Raw genomic sequence first — 18452 nt, 5'->3', positions numbered from 1 at the left:
ATGCCGACCCAACAGATTGTGGCTCCTAGGCAATAGAGGTAGCCAACAATTTTTGGCAGGTTTCGAACACAGGAAGTGTACTCTACTGGGGTTTTGCTCAGCGACTACACTGTGTTTCGGGCTTGGGGTTCACCTACCCTCGACAGGCTGCAAGGAGAGTTTTGGAGAGCCCAGGGCGGATTCTGGGTGTTGAAGATGGACTCCGGTAGGTCACTCCCCCTGTCATCGGGGATTGGTGGCTGGGAAGCCAGCTCCTACACCTTCCAAGAGATCACCGCACCTGTGAACACAACGGCAATAGGCGGCCTAATCCATAGCCACTCCACGCATAGCCCCGGGTTTTCGACTTACTCGCGAGCTGTTAAGCCCATCACACTCTATTCAGATCGAGCTTTGGCGACGAACAACTCTCCCCCTGCAGCTCAGATACCCCCAGCCTCCAAAGGGGAAGCAGCCTCCTTGCTCCAGAAGACACAGATGGCTTATGGGAACCAGGTAAGCCCAAATTGCTTTCAAATTTTTTTAAAAACTCCTGCAGGGGCCTTTGGTTTACTTTGGGTCTATAACACAGACGAAGTTCTTGATCTGAAGCAAAGCATCATGGGGAAATACAGATACCCAGGCCACTCATAGATCTTGATGTTCGAAGGCAAAATTCTACAGGACCACCATCCCCTGAAGGAGTATCACATACAAGCTGACTCCACAATTATTCTTAACCTGAGATTGCGCGGGGGGCTACAAACAAGGGCAAAACAGGGCTAGGAGGGGGCACACAGACATGCTCAGGTTCAAAACAGAAGCAAGCACATGAGAATCTATCTTTCAAGAACATCCTACAGGGGAAAAAGACAGCCCCTGAACCATCCAAACAGACAGGAAATGCTCGCAACCCTTATATAGTGGAGCAACTAAACAACAACCCAGAATTAAACATTGATATGCCAAAATCTGATGAGAAATGCACCTCCTTTGAATCTCTAGCTATTATTTGTCGATTTAACTGCTTCTGGCCCAAACTAGTTGAGCTCTTCCACTGGATTTTAACAAACTAGTCTTTAGATTGCGACATCCACCTCTGCTCCAAAGGTTTCTTTGTTGTTAAATTTCCATCCCCAAAAGCTAGAGACAAAATACTATAGGAAGGACCATGGTTCTGGGGTTCAACCGGCCTGTTCACCACTCCCTGGTTCCCAGAGTTCGACGCAAACACCATGGTCGTCTCCAGGATGCCAGTTTGGGTCCGAATGCACAACCTCCCTCTTCATTTCTGGGAGGACAGAGTTCTGGCTGGTATTGGCAACAGCCTTGGACAGTTCATAAAAAAGGACTCCCAAAGAATAGAGGAAAGGATTTTCACCTATGCACGAATATGTGTCGAGGTTGACCTTAGCAAAGGCCTTCCAGACAACATCTGTTTAATCCACAACAAGCGAATTTGGACATAGAGTTTGGACTACGAGAACACAGCCTTCAGATGTAGGAATTGTAGACAAACAGGGCATTTACACAACTTGTGCCCAGAAGCCAAAAAGGATACCAGAAGGAAAAAGAACCTAGGGAAAAAACCCAAAGGATGGCAATACCCCCCACCTGAACCGGAAGAGGAGGAGGATGAAGCCCCGGAGGAACCATCCCCACAAGAGGAAAGTCAGATTCCAATGGAAGCTGAAACACAAGGGGGATCTCCACAAGATCGATCAGTTGCCAAGAACCACAGGGTACAGGCCGACTTGCTCCCTGACGAGGGGGACATCAGTGGGAATAAGCGCCTCCATACATCAGATACTTCAGACTCTGACAAGGACAACGCCAAAATCCATCTAGCTCTGGTCTCTTCATCGCCATCCCAAGGGGAATGGCACAAGGTTGAGAAAAAGAAGGGGCGGAAAGCATAGCTTCCCCCACCATGTACATTATCTTGTTTCTTCTGCTTGTCTCTGCTTATCATTTGGTCACTGACTTGATGATGCTGCTTTTAGCCAGTACAACATGTAATTTTGTTATTTATTAATCAAAATTACGCTTTTTCCTTGGAAAAAAAAAACCCCATTTTACGGGAATCATCGGAATGCAACAAAACCAAGAACAAACTATGAGGAACTGACCTTGATGATGAAATATGCCAAGAAAACTCCATCGGACCCCATAAAACTCCTCCAAAACTCTCCAATCCCACTAATGACATAGTCTAGCTCCCATGACCTGGCTGTCACAAATCCTGGAAATTCATTCTAACAGCATCATAAGGGAAACTAAAAATGGGGACATTACATCTTTAGCTTGGCTCTTATAGCTAAAAGTTTATGAAAGCTAGTTTATAATGAAAGTATTTGGGGGAAGATAATGAAATCAAAATATATTAGAAAGATTTCCAAGGAATTTTGTTTAGCCAGGAAAGGAAAAGTGAGTAAGGTGGTTCTTTAGTTTGTAAGGCTTTAGTAAAGGCTTTCCCCCTTAATGAAAAATGGGATGCACGGAAGATTGGCCGATGGAACAAAGTCTGGATAGGAAAGACCCCTGGATAGACAGAAAAAGGAATTATAGGCTGTCTAAAGCCTTGTTAACAGTTATTCATCAGAAGGGGATTTACAGTATACACACTGGCTATGCAGCATCAAATGTTGGTAGCAATGTTTGGTCCAGGGGTGGAAGCACAGCATAGAATCTAAACTTGCAAGGAGATATTCGAGAGGAGTGGAAACACAGTGTAAGAGTTCTCAATTCCAGTGCAATATGATTGGTTCAAAATAAAGATCAAATCAAGTAGTCTAAGAACCAGCAGTCTATAGAATACACTGCAAAGCTAGGTGATGCAGCGAAGTTGGAACAAGACCAAGCAGAGGCTAGACTTTGGTGTTGGTAGATTATCTGGAAGCTGGGAAGTCCCTTAAAGGAAAAAATATTTCTATCACTTGCATTAGATAATAAAATCTTGTCTTGTGACAATTGTCAAAAAAGGGAATATGCAGGGTCCAGGAAAATGCATTCTGTGCAAGAGAAGCGTGGAGATAGAGGATCATTTGTTCGTTCACTGCTCCATTTCTAGCGCAGTTTGGTTGGAAATACTACAGATTTCAAGTGGAAAGAACAAAATGGAACTCAGGACTCTGCTAGATTATTCTCATTCCTGGATTGTTGACAATTCTGAAAAGGCTTTTAGGGCCTTCGCCTGTTTGTGGCATGAGGCATCTAGTTATCAAGGAATAAAATGATATTTCATGGCATTAAGCTGAGTTCAACAGAAGTTGTTCATAAGATACGATGAGCTGGTGAAGGTTGTTGGTTGAAAAAAAAAACAAATTGCAAGAATTTTTAAGGAGCCTGCTACTGATCATGGAAAGTCTTGGGGCTTCTTTGATGGAGCCTGCCAAGGAGCTCCAGGGCAATGCGGGGTTGTAATTCTGTTTTCAGATCAATCTCATCATTTTCTATTGAAGTTTGCAGCTGGTCAAGGTATCAATAAAAGAGCGGAACTTAGTGTTTTATGACTTCTCCCGAATACTGCAATAGAAAAAGGGTTAACAAAGCTACAAGTATTTGGAGATTCTAAATTAATGATGAACTGAGTAAACAATCAGTACAGAATACATAATTTTCTACTTGTTCCTCTGATGAACCAATTCCTTGAGGTCAAGAAGAAATTTCAGGATATCTCCCTTTGCCATGTCTTTTAGAGAATTCGACACAATTGCAGACCAGTTATCTAAAGAAGCTCTTCTTTTGCAAAAGGGACTTCTTTATCAACAGGAGTTCAGACAAGGGACCCTCATTTCAGCTTCTGAATGGAATCCCTTCTGTAGCAAGGGGTCTTCATGGTCAATGCTTTTTTAATCTTAAGTTCTATGCTTTTAGCTTCTATTACTTCCAAAAAACCTACGGTCAGTTTGTAGGAGGATATGCTCCTTTTAGAGTCTGCCTTAAAGGAGCCATGGAAAATTGTAATAAGCAGTGATAGGGTAGATGCTAGTTTTTAGCAGCAGGATAGTCAAAAGACTGCTTTACTTTTTGAGCCTGCAAAGGCAGTTTGATGTATACTTTGATTTCATACTTCAAATATCGAATATAATGATATTTTCATGGAAAAAAAACAATTTTGTTAATAATAAGATCGAAGCATTTTTTTGAAAAAATTTAAAAAAGAAATCATACATATCCTTTTACCAGCTTCCTTATACTGAAATGCAACAGTTCCAGGTAACTCACCTTCATATACGTGTCTACATCTGTCTCTGGAATAATGCCAGCTTCTTTTTCTCTTTTTCTTATTTCCAACAGAAGATCTACATGTAGGCCAAAAAATGAGTTCTTAGACCTGAGAATAAAACCTCAACTAAAAAAATTATCATAAAAAGGTACAACCAGTAGAATAAAATATGACATAAAAGATGAGATCAAGTGGAAAATCCTCTATGGAAAATTACACACCCTGCCCGGTATCCACTCCTTGACAACGAGCCGAGAAATTAAATGTTTCCCTAACTGTCATCTCTGGCATATGCAGATCATGTTGGCTGATATAAGCTGATGTCTTCTGGGGGACAAACTCGTTGAGCTGGAATCCATTGTATGAGATATTTCCCCTTGTCTGCCAGCATATGCATTAAACATTGGTAAAAGTCTTTGAATAAAACCAAAAGTTTATACATGGATGAATATGACCATTCAACATTCTAAAAATTCCAATAGTAGTCTCCAATAAAAACCATCACCATAAATCATGAAAATTTTCAAGCAATAACCTTCAATGTAGGATCCAGTTTTCCTGCAAGAGCCAGGAGCAAAGTTGTTTTCCCACATCCTGGTGGTCCTACCAGAAGAGTAATCCTGCATCATGTTCACGAGTATCATAATAAGATTTATTTGTATAAATTAGTTGGATGTTAAAAACAGCATGAAGTTCATGTGGACAACCTTTTCTCTGTGACAATTTCTACTTATATGTAACATTTGCATGAGATCCAAGTTTGCATGTGTAAATGGAATAGGAAGTTGAAATAGTATGTAGAGTTTTCCTTAGATCCAACTAAAGCAATAAAATATTTGAAAAATTCAGATGTTTCACAAGACAAGGTTTTGCATTGTTTATGGTTAAAACATACTGGTAATTTAGAGTGTCAGAAAGCAATTTGAAATCGCCCAGTATAAGCTATAACTAGATATATTTGAAAGGATAAATTGTCAAATAAGAGTCACTTCAATGTCAAGATATATGGTAAAAACAGGTTAAGGCATGATAAAACACTCACCATGGTATGTCCATAACCAAGACTTGCTCACAAATTAATGGTCACTTCATTGAATTGAAATATATTGGAAATGGCAGTCAAAATTTTAAACTGCCAATAAGAAAAAAGAAAAGAAGAAGAAGCAAGGAATGTTATCTTAACATGATAAATAAGTTTGTGTTTGTTTTCCTATTACTAAATATTTAATTAAAAAAAATGTATAGAATCGCCAACCTAAAAATGTTTCATTAGAATTAAATCTCTTTCAAACATTTATTTCCAACTTTCTCATATGTATGCATCAAACAATATATGACTAAATTTTTCACTATCTAAATACACAATGCATATATAAACACAAAATATTATGTGTGTTGTATAAAAACTTACGAAGCCATTAAACATGCCCATCATTGTGGCAACAACAAACCAAAGGTGATTACAACTAAAGATATTAAAGAGAGAATAACCCTTGGCCTTCACATGCAATCCAAGACAACGTTTAGAATGAATTCCCCATCCATCCTGTTACCACTCAAACCAGCAGGGGACTTAAAAGGGGTTCCTAAGAGAGCAACTACTAGGTTAAGGGCAACGGTGGAGGCTTAGCCCACTGTCACCACAGCTAAGTCTCCCTACTCTTTACGGACTTTCACCGATGGGAGGAGTCCTGGTAGTGTAGGGATCACTTGTAAAGTATATGCTAATGGATAGGTGGAAAGTGAACCTAGAAACCCTTCCCTAAGGATGGAGTTAAGAATGGAACTTGCTTGCTTGTTAAGCAAGGGACTTGGTTCCCCAGGGGTAAGGGGTGAGAATTGGAGGTTTGAGGGAGAAAGAATAGGCTTATAGACGAGGTTGTCAATCCCTATAATCCTTGGGAAACTTGGATTCCCAAATGGTCCTTGAAAAATAATCTTTATTGAGAAGTGGGACCACACGAGGCCAAGTGGACCCAGTCTAGGTTCGGGGATGGAATGTAGCAGCGAATGATGTTCCTATCATGGACAAGGTGAAAGGAAAGGACCCAAAAAAAAATTTTACTTCAAAAGGTTGAATTGATCTTGTTGAGCTCTAGCCTTGGGGATACCTAGGCAAAAATCGATCCTAGAGCTAGGGCTTGGGATTCTCGGAGATTCCACCATTAAAATTGCTTCAAATTTGGAGAAGAGGGAGGGGACCCACAAGCGCAATAGCCTATAGGAGATCAAAATTTTTTCTTGGGTCAATTCCCGGGAAATAGATGCCCTACGCAACCTAATGGGGCTAGACCTGGGAAAAGGTGTTAAAAATGTGAAAAAGGCGAGGGGGATGACCACCCCTTTTAGGGATCAGTGCCTGATTCACTTGGGGATATGGAGTCAAGGATGATGATGATTGTTGGGTCTTGAAAATGTCATTCATTTCCATTACACTTTCACTATTATGTCCATTATATCACCTCCATTTCACTATTATGTCACCACATTCATCCCACTTTCACTATCATTGGGCCACATTTATGTTTTTCCAATCTTTATTAATTCTAAGCCTTTTAAGTGAATTTGTGGTTAAAAATTAGAAAATAATGTGCATATGCTTATACCTAACAAATGGGTTGAGATTGTTGACATGTGTAGGTTGAAAGGAGACTTCTAGAAGACCCTTATGTGGCACTCTAAGGCCAAATTCGAATTTGAGTGGAAAGAATCATGGGATCATGAGGATATGTGTCACATCTCCTAATTGTATTGTAACTCTAAGAAGACATGTGTCTTATCAGTTCCTATTTTGATTAGGACTCTAGAGGTAGAGGGAGAGATTCATGGACTCTCATTAATGAGATGGCTTCTCATCTTTTTGTATAAATAGGAGATCTCTCTCCTTCATTTGTTAGCTTGGCTTGGCTTTTAGTTATTTAGCTTGGAGTTTGTAGTTCTTCCTTGATGGCTTTTGAAAGCTTTGGAGAGCTTTGTTGTACTTTGTAATTTTAAAGAATTTGAATAAAGCTTTGATGTTCTCAACATGGAAGGAGATGTGAAGTAGATGTCATGGAGCATATTAGAATGTAAGGTAGAGTAGATTTCATTTTGTAATTTTTCTTTGATTTCATTATGTCATTTGATTGCTTTCAAGTTTGATAGATTAGATTTTCCATTCATGCAATTTTAATTCAAGTAAGTGTGTTCAACCGGTTGATTGTAGATTAGTTTTTTCTTTATATGCTTTTGTATCAAATAGTGACATGAGGTTTACCTCTCTGCTGACTTTTTTTTTTTAGCTTTTCAATTTCAGTTATGCTTTGATTTCAGTCTTATTCATTTGCTTTGTTAGTTAGTTTAGATATCGGATTGCTCAAGTTGTTGATGATTACCTCCGAAAGCCATAGCGGGACTAATGGCGAGGGATCAGACTATGAATTGATGTGATTTGATTTTAAGTTTACTTTTCTGCAATTAGATATCAGATTGTTCAAGTTGTTGATGATTACCTCCGAAAGCCATAGCGGGACTAATGGCGAGGGGTCAGACTATGAATTGATGTGATCTGACTTTAGTTTTACTTTTCTGCAATTAAATATTAAATTGCTCATATCATTGACGGTTATCTCTGAAAGCCATAGCGGGACTAATGGCGAGGGATCTAATTATGAATGTGTAATTTGATTTTAGTTTTACTTTCCTTGCAATTTCTGATTTCTTCGAGTGCAATAGCTTAACTTTTATTTCTGTATTTAGACAAGCAGCAGAGACAGTGATTTCATGATCAATATTTTATCTTTTGCTTGATTGAAGTAGCTGCATACTTACACTTTTGTTTAAGTACTAATTCCATCAATAACATGTTTTAAGATCTTTTGAAGTGCTAAGTTTTGGGAGTTACCATTAGGGACATAGACCTTGTTTTGAAATTTACATCCATACTTGACCTTTAAAAGTATTCTTAAGACCTTAGAATAGGATTTCCATTTGCATTACATACTTTAGGAGATCAACAAGAACAAAACCCCAAAACAAAATAAAATCTATAAAACAACGAAGTAAGAAAAAGGTTAACTAAGCACATATGGTGCACCACACTTCATCAGTTTATGATACCCGGATTGATAATTTATGTAGAGCAATTTAAGACATTAAATTGACTAGACATTTTTGACGCCATTTCCAGGGAAGTGTAATTAGGAGACCTTATTTCTTACATCTAAAAAAAATTAATAGTTCTTGAGTATGCTCTCCTCCTGCACTTTGTGTGATTTGGAGGATCAGAAAAAGAATTGTTAGCAAAAAAAAATTAATAATTCTTGAGTATGCTCTCCTCCTGCACTTTGTGTGATCTGGAGGATCAGAAAAAGAATTGTTATGTAAAAAAAAAAAAATGAAACCCAACTGCTTTGATAGGTTCAAACTGTCCAAGATTGAATGGTTATGGTTTGTAGTGGTCCTCAAAACACTGTATCCTGTTTTAATAAGGTTTTGCAACTTAGCTGCGGAATGTGGCCTGATTCCGCAGCTAGTCGAGAATTCCGCAACTGATTTCAAGGTTTAGCAGGTTACAAGCATCTAATGAAGAAGCCGACCATATGGGCATCGCCAGAATTGTCACGACATGGATCCTATCCTACTCACCCAGCTCAGATCAATAAAAAAAACTAGCCTAAGACCTCAGTCAAAGTCTTGTTTTTAGCATGTTTTTCTTGAAGTCTTTTGCTACCTGAAATTGAAAATCATTAATCTTTTTTATAAAAATTTACAATTTAAGAGAAAAAAAAAAGAATAAGAAAAACAATCAATGGCTATCTTGAATCCTAGCTTTCACTGTGGCTTCAACAGGAAAATCTGCATCCCTGTTCAAGTTTTGACCTTAAAACGAACCTGCAAAAACATTAAAAAATAAATAAAAAAATAAAATTGTTCTCGCTGTTTTGACCGATACCTACTCAGAACTCTCATGATCCAAAAGAAAATATACCTAGGAAACTTGTTTGTGATAATACTAAGGCACCAATATGTGTGCCATTTGTTGATCAAATTCCCCAAGTCCCATTATATCGACCTGACACAGTATGCACCATTGCTTGATGCTTATGCTTTGTAAGCATCAGATCCGTATGCTTCTGTGTAATAGAGGCAAGCCTTACTGTGAGAAATGGGTTGTAATTATCGTGGGATAGATCCAGGGTTTGAATATTTACACCGGCGGAGAATAAGAGAATGTGTTTTAAGGGCAGAATTATCTCAATGAGATTAACAGGCCTTATGTGCCAAGAAAGGTTGACTATGCTGATGTTGCCCTTTGTAGACCTTACTTCACACCTCCTGGACGTTCATATCCTTCACTCTTAGAGTCATCTTCAGTGCTAGGGTCATCTTCACTGTATTGGTACTGATTTGAAACTTTACAAGTCGAATGCAACAACTCAAGAAAAACGTAAACAGAGAAAAACGTCAAAATTTGAGAGCACGATTTGGCCAAACGGAGACGAATCTGAAAAAAATAAAACATGGGTTTTTTCGCCAGTAGGGTCAATTAGATAACTCAAAAACCATTTTAAAAGATTCGTGGCGGTTTGGGAGAAATTCTCGGTTCTTTGGAGCCCATTTTTGCAGGCTGCGAGGAAAAAAACGGGATTTGAATTAATTAACTGACAGTTGATTTTCGGCTGCTTTTGATTTGAAATCAATGGCATACTGATAATTAAATATATGTCTTCCACCCTTTGCCACCACGTCTCCTGCCTTTTATTGCTACCTGTTGACACCTGTAATCCCAATTGAAGACGGCTCTGCTTGTGAATTAATTCCATTACGTGAACCAGTTGAGTACGCCTTTGTCATCTTCAACCGAACTTCTCCACTCCAACTGTTTAACAGCTAAATTGGATAACTTGACCAAGTGAATACGACTCTTTTACATCCATATTGCTTGGACTATGATAGTGGAGTTTGAGTGCATAATTATTCTATGTGGAGGAGTGATCGCTCTCGGTGGTAGAACTGCATGGTATAATGCACTGAAATTTGATTTTATAATGCGTTAAAGAGGAGAATGTGAGTGCATTTCAAAGACATGAATGAAATCATTATCATATTTATTTACTCATTTTCTACTCTTAAAAAAAAAACCATTCACATGAACTTTATAAACGAATGAGTGGTGAAGAAGATAATTAGTGGATTATTCATTCAGCATAACTCTGTTTTCAATTGGTGATTACAGTAATGGGTAGCGTGGTATTTTCAAATTCTCGCTGGTGAAAATGTGAATGAGGTAGACAAAATTGGCCAATCCGGATGATCATCCATATTTTATAATGAACAGGGCATAGACAATAGAAAATAGAAGCATGACAGCAAAGGGAAATGGGTTGTTTTATGATTTAGAAACTGGAAGGAGTGGAGGTTTTATCATGATGTGCCTTCAGTTGTTTATCAAACTATAAGTTGAAGCTTTGTTGCTCATTTTCCTTAGCAGTCTGGTGTATTTCAGAAGTCTGATATAACTGCTACAACAGTGTAATCTTCGAAGTTTGGTCCTGAAAATAAGTTATGACAATCCTAATACACTTAAAGGCTCAATAAGTATTATCTTGTTTGTTTTTCAAGTGAGATTTTGGGACTGTTTGCATGCTAATTTTGGGTTGATCTGAATCATATCAAAGTCTGGTGCATTATAATGGTATTCTTGAAATCATTGGTTTTCGTTTGATCTTGAAAATAATCTATCATTTCTGCATACTAGCTCTTGCATAAGCATCTTTTAGTCGAAGTGCTCTAAAATTGTTCCGTGCCTAATTGCTAAGTAACCAAAAGATTAAATTCATCTTCAAGGTTTATGATTCAGAAGGCAGTAGGAAAGTGACACTTCGGGTAAAAAAAATAAAAATAAATAATATGAGCAGCAAAAGAGTAGGTACCCTGGTTTGCTCCATATGCCACTACCATTCACAGAGTTCCTACATGCAGACAATGAAGAAAATAACTTAAATCAGAAAACTGATGGTTGACTGTTTCAACCACTTTCCGCAGCTGATTCAACTTTCCGTAGCTGGTTCAACTTTCCGCAGCTATTTTTGTTAAACTCTAGGTTGCAGGTGTCATCAAGCAAAACAAGCCACATGGGTAGCTGGGAAAATGTCAGTATATGGATGGTGTCCTATTCATTTGATCCAATTCGATGAAAAAGACCCCAGTCAAAGGGAAGTCAAGTTGTGTGTTATCACTGAGTCGCCACACTAAGTCACCACATGTCAAAAAAAAATAAAAAAATTGAATCAATGAAATGAATAAGTTATTTGCTCACTTTTCTGAAGGTATTGATTAATTTTGGACTGATGATGAAAGATGAATGGCTAACTTTTTATTCAAGATTTTTAGCTACAGAAACCGTCGACATTCTGCAGCTAAAGTCCAATTCCAAAGCAGGTATAAATTCTTTTGATTTTTCCTTTGAGAACTTGTTTCATTAATACAAATTCTTAGTTTTGTGTGTAAATATCATAACTAGAGAGATTGATCACCTCTCTCCTTTGATAATCTTACATTCCATTGCAGAAGAAGTATTAGTTTTTTTTGCAGGTTCCAGGAGGAAGGACAAATGACTACAAGAGAATGTTGTCTCTCTAAGAGACCAATTTGTTTCTTAAGAGGATGATCAGCAACAAAGAGGAAATATGCTGATGCAAAATCAGATCCAAACACTTGAAAAACTTTCAGATACTATTGTCTCCATCACATTCATCCATCACATCCATACCTCATAATAAACCCTTCACCTCATTTCACTTCATACTTTCCATTTACATTCACATACGTTTTCCATCTCTTTTTGTCCATTCATAATCCACAAATAAAAGCAAGAGGTTCATTCACATGCTTATTGCCCATTTCCATTTCTACTCTCTATCGCCATCTTCCATTCCTTGTCATTTTCATTTCGCAAATAAGCCTTGCATCAATGCAAATTATTGAGTCCATAGTCCTTTGAGTCTAAGTTCTTTGTAAAGACACCTTGAAGCTTGCATACCTTAATGGCAAGTTTTCATGCTGACAAACAATGGGAATACATTAATGTCCTTTGTTCGTTAGATCTTCTAGGTGACTCGACATCGGCAAATTCATTCGTACCTAGCAAGATGTGTTTGGGCATCTTGACTCTCGTTGTCATCAATGATGAGAGTTCTCATGTTGACTAGTGGCATCCATTAATGGCCACTAAGTCAACAATTTCCTACTATGTTCGACATCAGAACATTTTTTTCACATAGTAGGAATTGTGTCAATGAGTTTTGAAGACATGAAGACTATTATTTTCAGCATTTTGGAGCAAATTTAGCAAGTTTCAGTAGAAGCAATAAAAAGTCATCTTATCTCTCTATCCATGACTCGTCTTGTTCAGCCACTTGAAGAAGAATATGATCAGAATTTTTCAGCCACCACACATACAACTCATCCATTCCAAAGGGTAAGTGAAGGTACATCATTTTCTAACTTTTGACCATAGAATTCCATAAAAAGCTAGAATGATAATTGTTGGAAAAACATTTCTCTTCCTCATTTCATAAAATTGTTAATACCATCAGTTGAGGGGGAATACATTCATCTTCATATGCCATATCCATATCATATTCAGGAGCCCACATACTTCCAACATATATTAACTATTACATTGTTATTATGAGCATACAATGGCTTTACAAAAAGTGCTTAAAGGATAAATTGGATACAAACAAAATCATGGTTGTCACACAAGAACCAACCATCATGCAATCCAATAAAGATATACTTGCAACAATAATCAAAATATCATTATGCAAAGTTCAAAGATCAAAATAGAATGCAACAACAAAAAAAAATTTGGTTGTAACACAAGAACCAATCATGTTGCTATTCAAGTAAAACACTTTGCAAAAATATGAAGTTATCAAATGATATCATGCAAAGTTAAGCGAAAGCTCAAGGATCAAAAGAGTCAATGTAATATATATTGCATGAGGACATGCAATAACTTCAGTTGGAGGGTATGTTGGGTCTTGAAAATGTCATTCATTTCCATTACACTTTCACTATTATGTCCATTATATCACCTCCATTTCACTACTATGTCACCACATTCATCCCACTTTCATTATCATTAGGCCACATTTATGTTTTTCCAATCTTTATTAATTCTAAGCCTTTTAAATGAATTTGTTGTCAAAAGTTAGAAAATAATGTGCATATGATTATACCTAACAAATGGGTTGAGATTGTTGACATGTGTAGGTTGAAAGAAGACTTCTAGAAGACCCTTATGTGGCACTCTAAGGCCAAATTCGAATTTGAGTGGAAAGAATCATGGGATCATGAGGATATGTGTCACATCTTCTAATTGTATTGTAACTCTAAGAAGACATGTGTCTTATCAGTTCCTATTTTGATTAGGACTCTAGAGGTAGAGGGAGAGATTCATGGACTCTCATTAATGAGATGGCGTATCATCTTTTTGTATAAATAGGAGATCTCTCTCCTTCATTTGTTAGCTTGGCTTGGCTTTTAGTTATTTAGCTTGGAGTTTGTAGTTCTTCCTTGATGGCTTTTGAAAGCTTTGGTTGTACTTTGTAATTTTGAAGAATTTGAATAAAGTTTTGATTTTCTCAACATGGAAGGAGATGTGAAGTAGATGTCATGGAGCATATTAGAATGTAAGGTAGAGTAGATTTCATTTTGTAATTTTTCTTTGATTTCATTATGTCATTTGATTGCTTTCAAGTTTGATAGATTAGATTTTCCATTCATGCAATTTTAATTCATGTAAGTGTATTCAACCGGTTGATTGTAGATTAGTTTTTTTCTTTACATGTTTTTGTATCAAATAGTGACATGAGGTTTACCTCTCTGCCGACTTTGTTTTTTTTAGCTTTTCAATTTCAGTTATGCTTTGATTTCAGTCTTATTCATTTGCTTTGTTAGTTAGTTTAGATATCAGATTGCTCAAGTTGTTGATGATTACCTCCGAAAGCCATAGCAGGACTAATGGCGAGGGATCATACTATGAATTGATGTGATTTGATTTTAAGTTTACTTTTTTGCAATTAGATATCAGATTGCTCAAGTTGTTGATGATTACCTTCGAAAGCCATAGCGGGACTAATGGCGAAGGGTCAGACTATGGATTGATGTGACTGATTTTAGTTTTACTTTTCTGCAATTAGATATTAAATTGCTCATATCATTGACGGTTACCTCCGAAAGCCATAGCGGGACTAATGGCGAGGGATCGAATTATGAATGTGTAATTTGATTTTAGTTTTACTTTCCTTGCAATTTTTGATTTCTTTGAGTGCAATAGCTTAACTTTTATTTTTGTATTTAGACAAGCAGCAAAGACAGTGATTTCATGATCAGTATTTCATCTTTTGCTTGATTGAAGTAGCTGCATACTTACACTTTTGTTTAAGTACTAATTCCATCAATAACATGTTTTAAGATCTTTTGAAGTGCTAAGTTTTGGGAGTTACCATTAGGGACATAGACCTTGCCATGAAATCTACATCCACACTTGACCTTTAAAAGTATTCTTAAGACCTTAGAATAGGATTTCCATTTGCATTAGATACTTTAGGAGATCAACAAGAACAAAACCCCAAAACAAAATAAAATCTATAAAACAACGAAGTAAGAAAAATGTTAACTAAGCACATATGGTGCACCACACTTCATCAGTTTACGATACCCGGATTGATAATTTTGTAGAGCAATTTAAGATGTTAAATCGACTAGACAATGATTAAGAACTTGGTTTCTTGATCAAGGACGCACAGAAACTCAGCTTCATCTAATATTGAGAGAAAGAAAAGAAAAGTGACCTTCAAGCATTTATACATCAAAGCAAACGATGCAAGCTTATCGAGACAAATAATCTCTAGTACATTTCATTCATATAACATTGGCCCATACATTAAATTAGCTAAACCGGCTCAATTCCACATTTCAATTATGCAACAACTAGCCCTAATTTTAGCAGTATGCAACAACAAGAATAACAACATCAAAATTTACTTACAACGTTATAGATTATACCCAACCATCATTTCTTTTACAAGACAAAGCTCCAAGACAAGATAAATAGCCCAAATCCATACGTCAAAATTCATCCATCTCCAAAAAATCCAAGGAAAAAATGTGAACTTCTCTAATATTAAAGAGATCCCAAGTCAAGTGATGATCCAAATTAATGTATCTAACATCAATATATAGCTTCCTAAGGAGTTTGAATTAGCCTATGGGCCTACCTTAGCCCCTAATGATAAAATAATGTGAGAATAAAACCCCTATTGGTGACAAGCCCACCAAACTAGCTCACAAGTGTAAAAATAAGCCTTACAAGGGGCCAAATAGTAATATGTACATGTCGTGGGGCCCTCTAAAGGCCTAATAATGTCTTAAAGTGCCACAATGAAGAATAAATTCCTTGGGATATGATGGAAAAGGGGTTGGCCCCTTGTTCTCCAAGTAATAGACCTGTGGTGCTCCCAGTTTGTTTGAAGGCACATAAATGACCCCATGGGTCTCCATATGAAATGAAGATGCTTGTAGATCCTCTGCAAGGGTTCGAGTGGTGGAATGAATGCTACCATGACATCATACAAGTCTTGGGACACCTGCCAAGAGTGTGGGGTTCCTGTGGGGGCCTGCTGGGCATAATGTACCAAGCATATCACCAACATCCCAAAAGTGGATTGCTAGTAGTCTTTCAGCATTGATGAAGATCCATGGAGTGTTTTCTACTGCTATGGAGGTCAATGGATCTCTATACACACCCTATATGTGCCAATGTAGACCTCTAGGGGTTAGGATCCCGTATAGGGAGACCAAACCCAAATGGAAACCACCTGTAATCTTGCATAAAGTCCAATGCATCCCCTAGGCTTCCAGTACAACCAGTGATTAAAATAATTGGGTAAAAGAGTTTACAAATCATGGATAACAAAGTGGGAACTTCATAATGACATGCCTTTCCGTAGTGGGCTTTGGCATGTGCTAGTGTCTCCAAGCTCCAATGGAGGTTAACCAAGTACCTTATTAGGTGGTTTCAACCCTTAAATGGGATAGTATGTCCAAGGTACATCCCTCTAATGGGGGTGGAAAATGATAAATAAGTGGAATGGAATAGGGAATGAGAGGGGAAACCCTAGGCCACATATTGGGGCATAGGGGTAGTTGAATAAGGGGAAACACGCACTTGGGTATGTAATGTGTAGGAGGGAGCAATCATGGTACATGAGGTGCCTCGACCTTGATTTTTCCACCCTTCTTTATATGACTTTTTCCTTTTATGAATTTTCTTTAATTAACTGTTCGAGGCTCAAAAGACAAGAGCATGATGTGTATGACATAGCAGTGATTATCCCTTTTAAGGTAGGGTGGTTCATTGCCCTCCAGGGGTTGGGACAATCAAGGGTTCTTGAATGATAATGGAGGCTCATCTAGGGCCTATGAAACTAGGGTGATGACTATGTATGGGGTAGAACTCATGTATTGGATTTTGCCCATGTGCTAATTATTTTTGTCCCAATCATCTTTTTCATTTTATGGTACAATTTCCTGTTAAATGTGGCCAATTATGATTTTTTCTTTTTCTTTTAGCTGCTTCAACCTATGGGGCATCATTCTAGGCCTGACCCAAGGTGGGGACAATGGGATAGGGAGGTTGGCCCTATGTGCACCTAGAATGGAAATGTGGACCCAAGTGGGAGAAATGATGAATGGGGGTATAGTGAGTGGAAAGGGAGTAATATATATGGATAAAGGAGCGGGACCACACACCCAAAGTCGACTTTTCTAAAGTATTACCACCCTAGAACCAAATTGTCAATAAAAGAGATCCCACGTGACTAAGATCCAAGGGTAACATCCAAAAGAGATCAAGGGGGAAAAGAGAACAAACTAAGCTCACTCTTTCTACCAAATCCCCCCATCAATCCATACCCAGAAGTATCCATGATAAGTAAACCCAATACTCAATTACTAAATGACAAGACATACCTTTAGATTCGAGAGTCCCACCTTCAAGCATACAATCAATACAGGTGGGTGAGGGACCACATGGCTAGCTCAGGTGGCATAGAAATTGCACAACAAGCTAGTAGGAGGCTGTGAGGGGTTGTTGGATGCCAGTTGAGGCTCATCATGAAGAAAAAATTCTCCTCGGAATATCACCCACGAAGTGGTGGGTAACATTTGGCTCCAATTGGGATGTGATCTCTCGAAGAAGTGGGCGAGGTTGCTTGAATGGGAGGTCACGAGAAATCCAAAAATCCCTTGATCATCGTAGACCTGTTATATGCACATGTCAAAGATCAAAGCCACATAGCAGCATGTTTTTCACGGTGTCTTATGATCACCCATGCTTGATGTTAGCTCATAAACCAACAAGAAATAAACTATGCAATTTTTTTTCTTTTTTTTTAATACAATCTAATCTATCATGAGAAACATCATATGCAGTCAATTCCAATGCAAAAATCATCATGCAATGCATCCTACCCTAACATGCATATAGTACAAAGTCAAGTGTCTAGGAAAATTGTGATGCCACTTATTTTGACCGGTTGAGACCAAAGTTCATCGTTGAGTTTGGCAATGTAGTAATAGTCATCCCCAACTTTCCCATGAATCATGATGGGAACTAACTCTATGTCCACTAAGACCAAGTCCCCTACTTTGTATTATTTCTTTGGTTTCCACCTTTTGCTTGGTTTGTGATTTGGTCTTTTAAGGATACAGACCTCTTGCAAAGGGAGAATGGGAGAATGTTTCTCGGTGTTATTGTGCTTCATAATAGGGACTAGGCTCAATTACATGAGATAGATAGGTAGGTTCTCTATGAAGGATGAAAGGGGTCCCATCATATTTAGGGATGGTAACATATGATAAATCTATTTGAACGTGGCCCCCAAAAGTGGCTCCCCATTTCCTAGATAGCAACATCCCCCAAACATCAGGAATAACAATGACAACAATGTCCATGAGAAGGGATATGTCAGGGTTCATTGACAGAGAGACCTTAAGATATTTAATGATACTATCCACTTCCACAGGTTTGGAGTTAAATCCACACACCTTCTTGTATGGTCGGGTGATGCCGAGACCCAATTGCTTCATAACAGCTAAAGGCATGATGTTTGCGGAAGCCCCTGAGTCGAGCATACATTTATGGAGATAAAGGTCATTGATAGCCAAAGTGAGAATAAAAGGTTCGTGTCTA

General features: G+C 37.9%; 1 pseudogene across 1 annotated transcript in view; it reads right to left on the bottom strand.

The window, feature by feature from the left end:
- Positions 1 to 4536, bottom strand: part of LOC149231509 (ABC transporter G family member 42-like) — a 273301-nt pseudogene extending 268765 nt beyond the window's left edge. Inside the window, exons 1-2 of the transcript XR_016248073.1 lie at positions 4429 to 4536; positions 4207 to 4283 (exon numbers count right to left, since the gene is read on the bottom strand). The product of XR_016248073.1 is annotated as an ABC transporter G family member 42-like (transcript). The remainder of the gene's footprint in view (positions 1 to 4206; positions 4284 to 4428) is intronic.
- Positions 4537 to 18452: the final 13916 nt, after the last annotated feature.

This window comes from Pinus tabuliformis, chromosome J (genome assembly GCF_031772625.1).
Source record: "Pinus tabuliformis cultivar Carrire ecotype Pingquan chromosome J, CPIR1, whole genome shotgun sequence".
Classification (NCBI taxonomy): domain Eukaryota; kingdom Viridiplantae; phylum Streptophyta; class Pinopsida; order Pinales; family Pinaceae; genus Pinus; species Pinus tabuliformis.
Note: the sequence above shows the minus strand (reverse complement) of the source record. Positions and strands in the feature narration are given on the sequence as shown.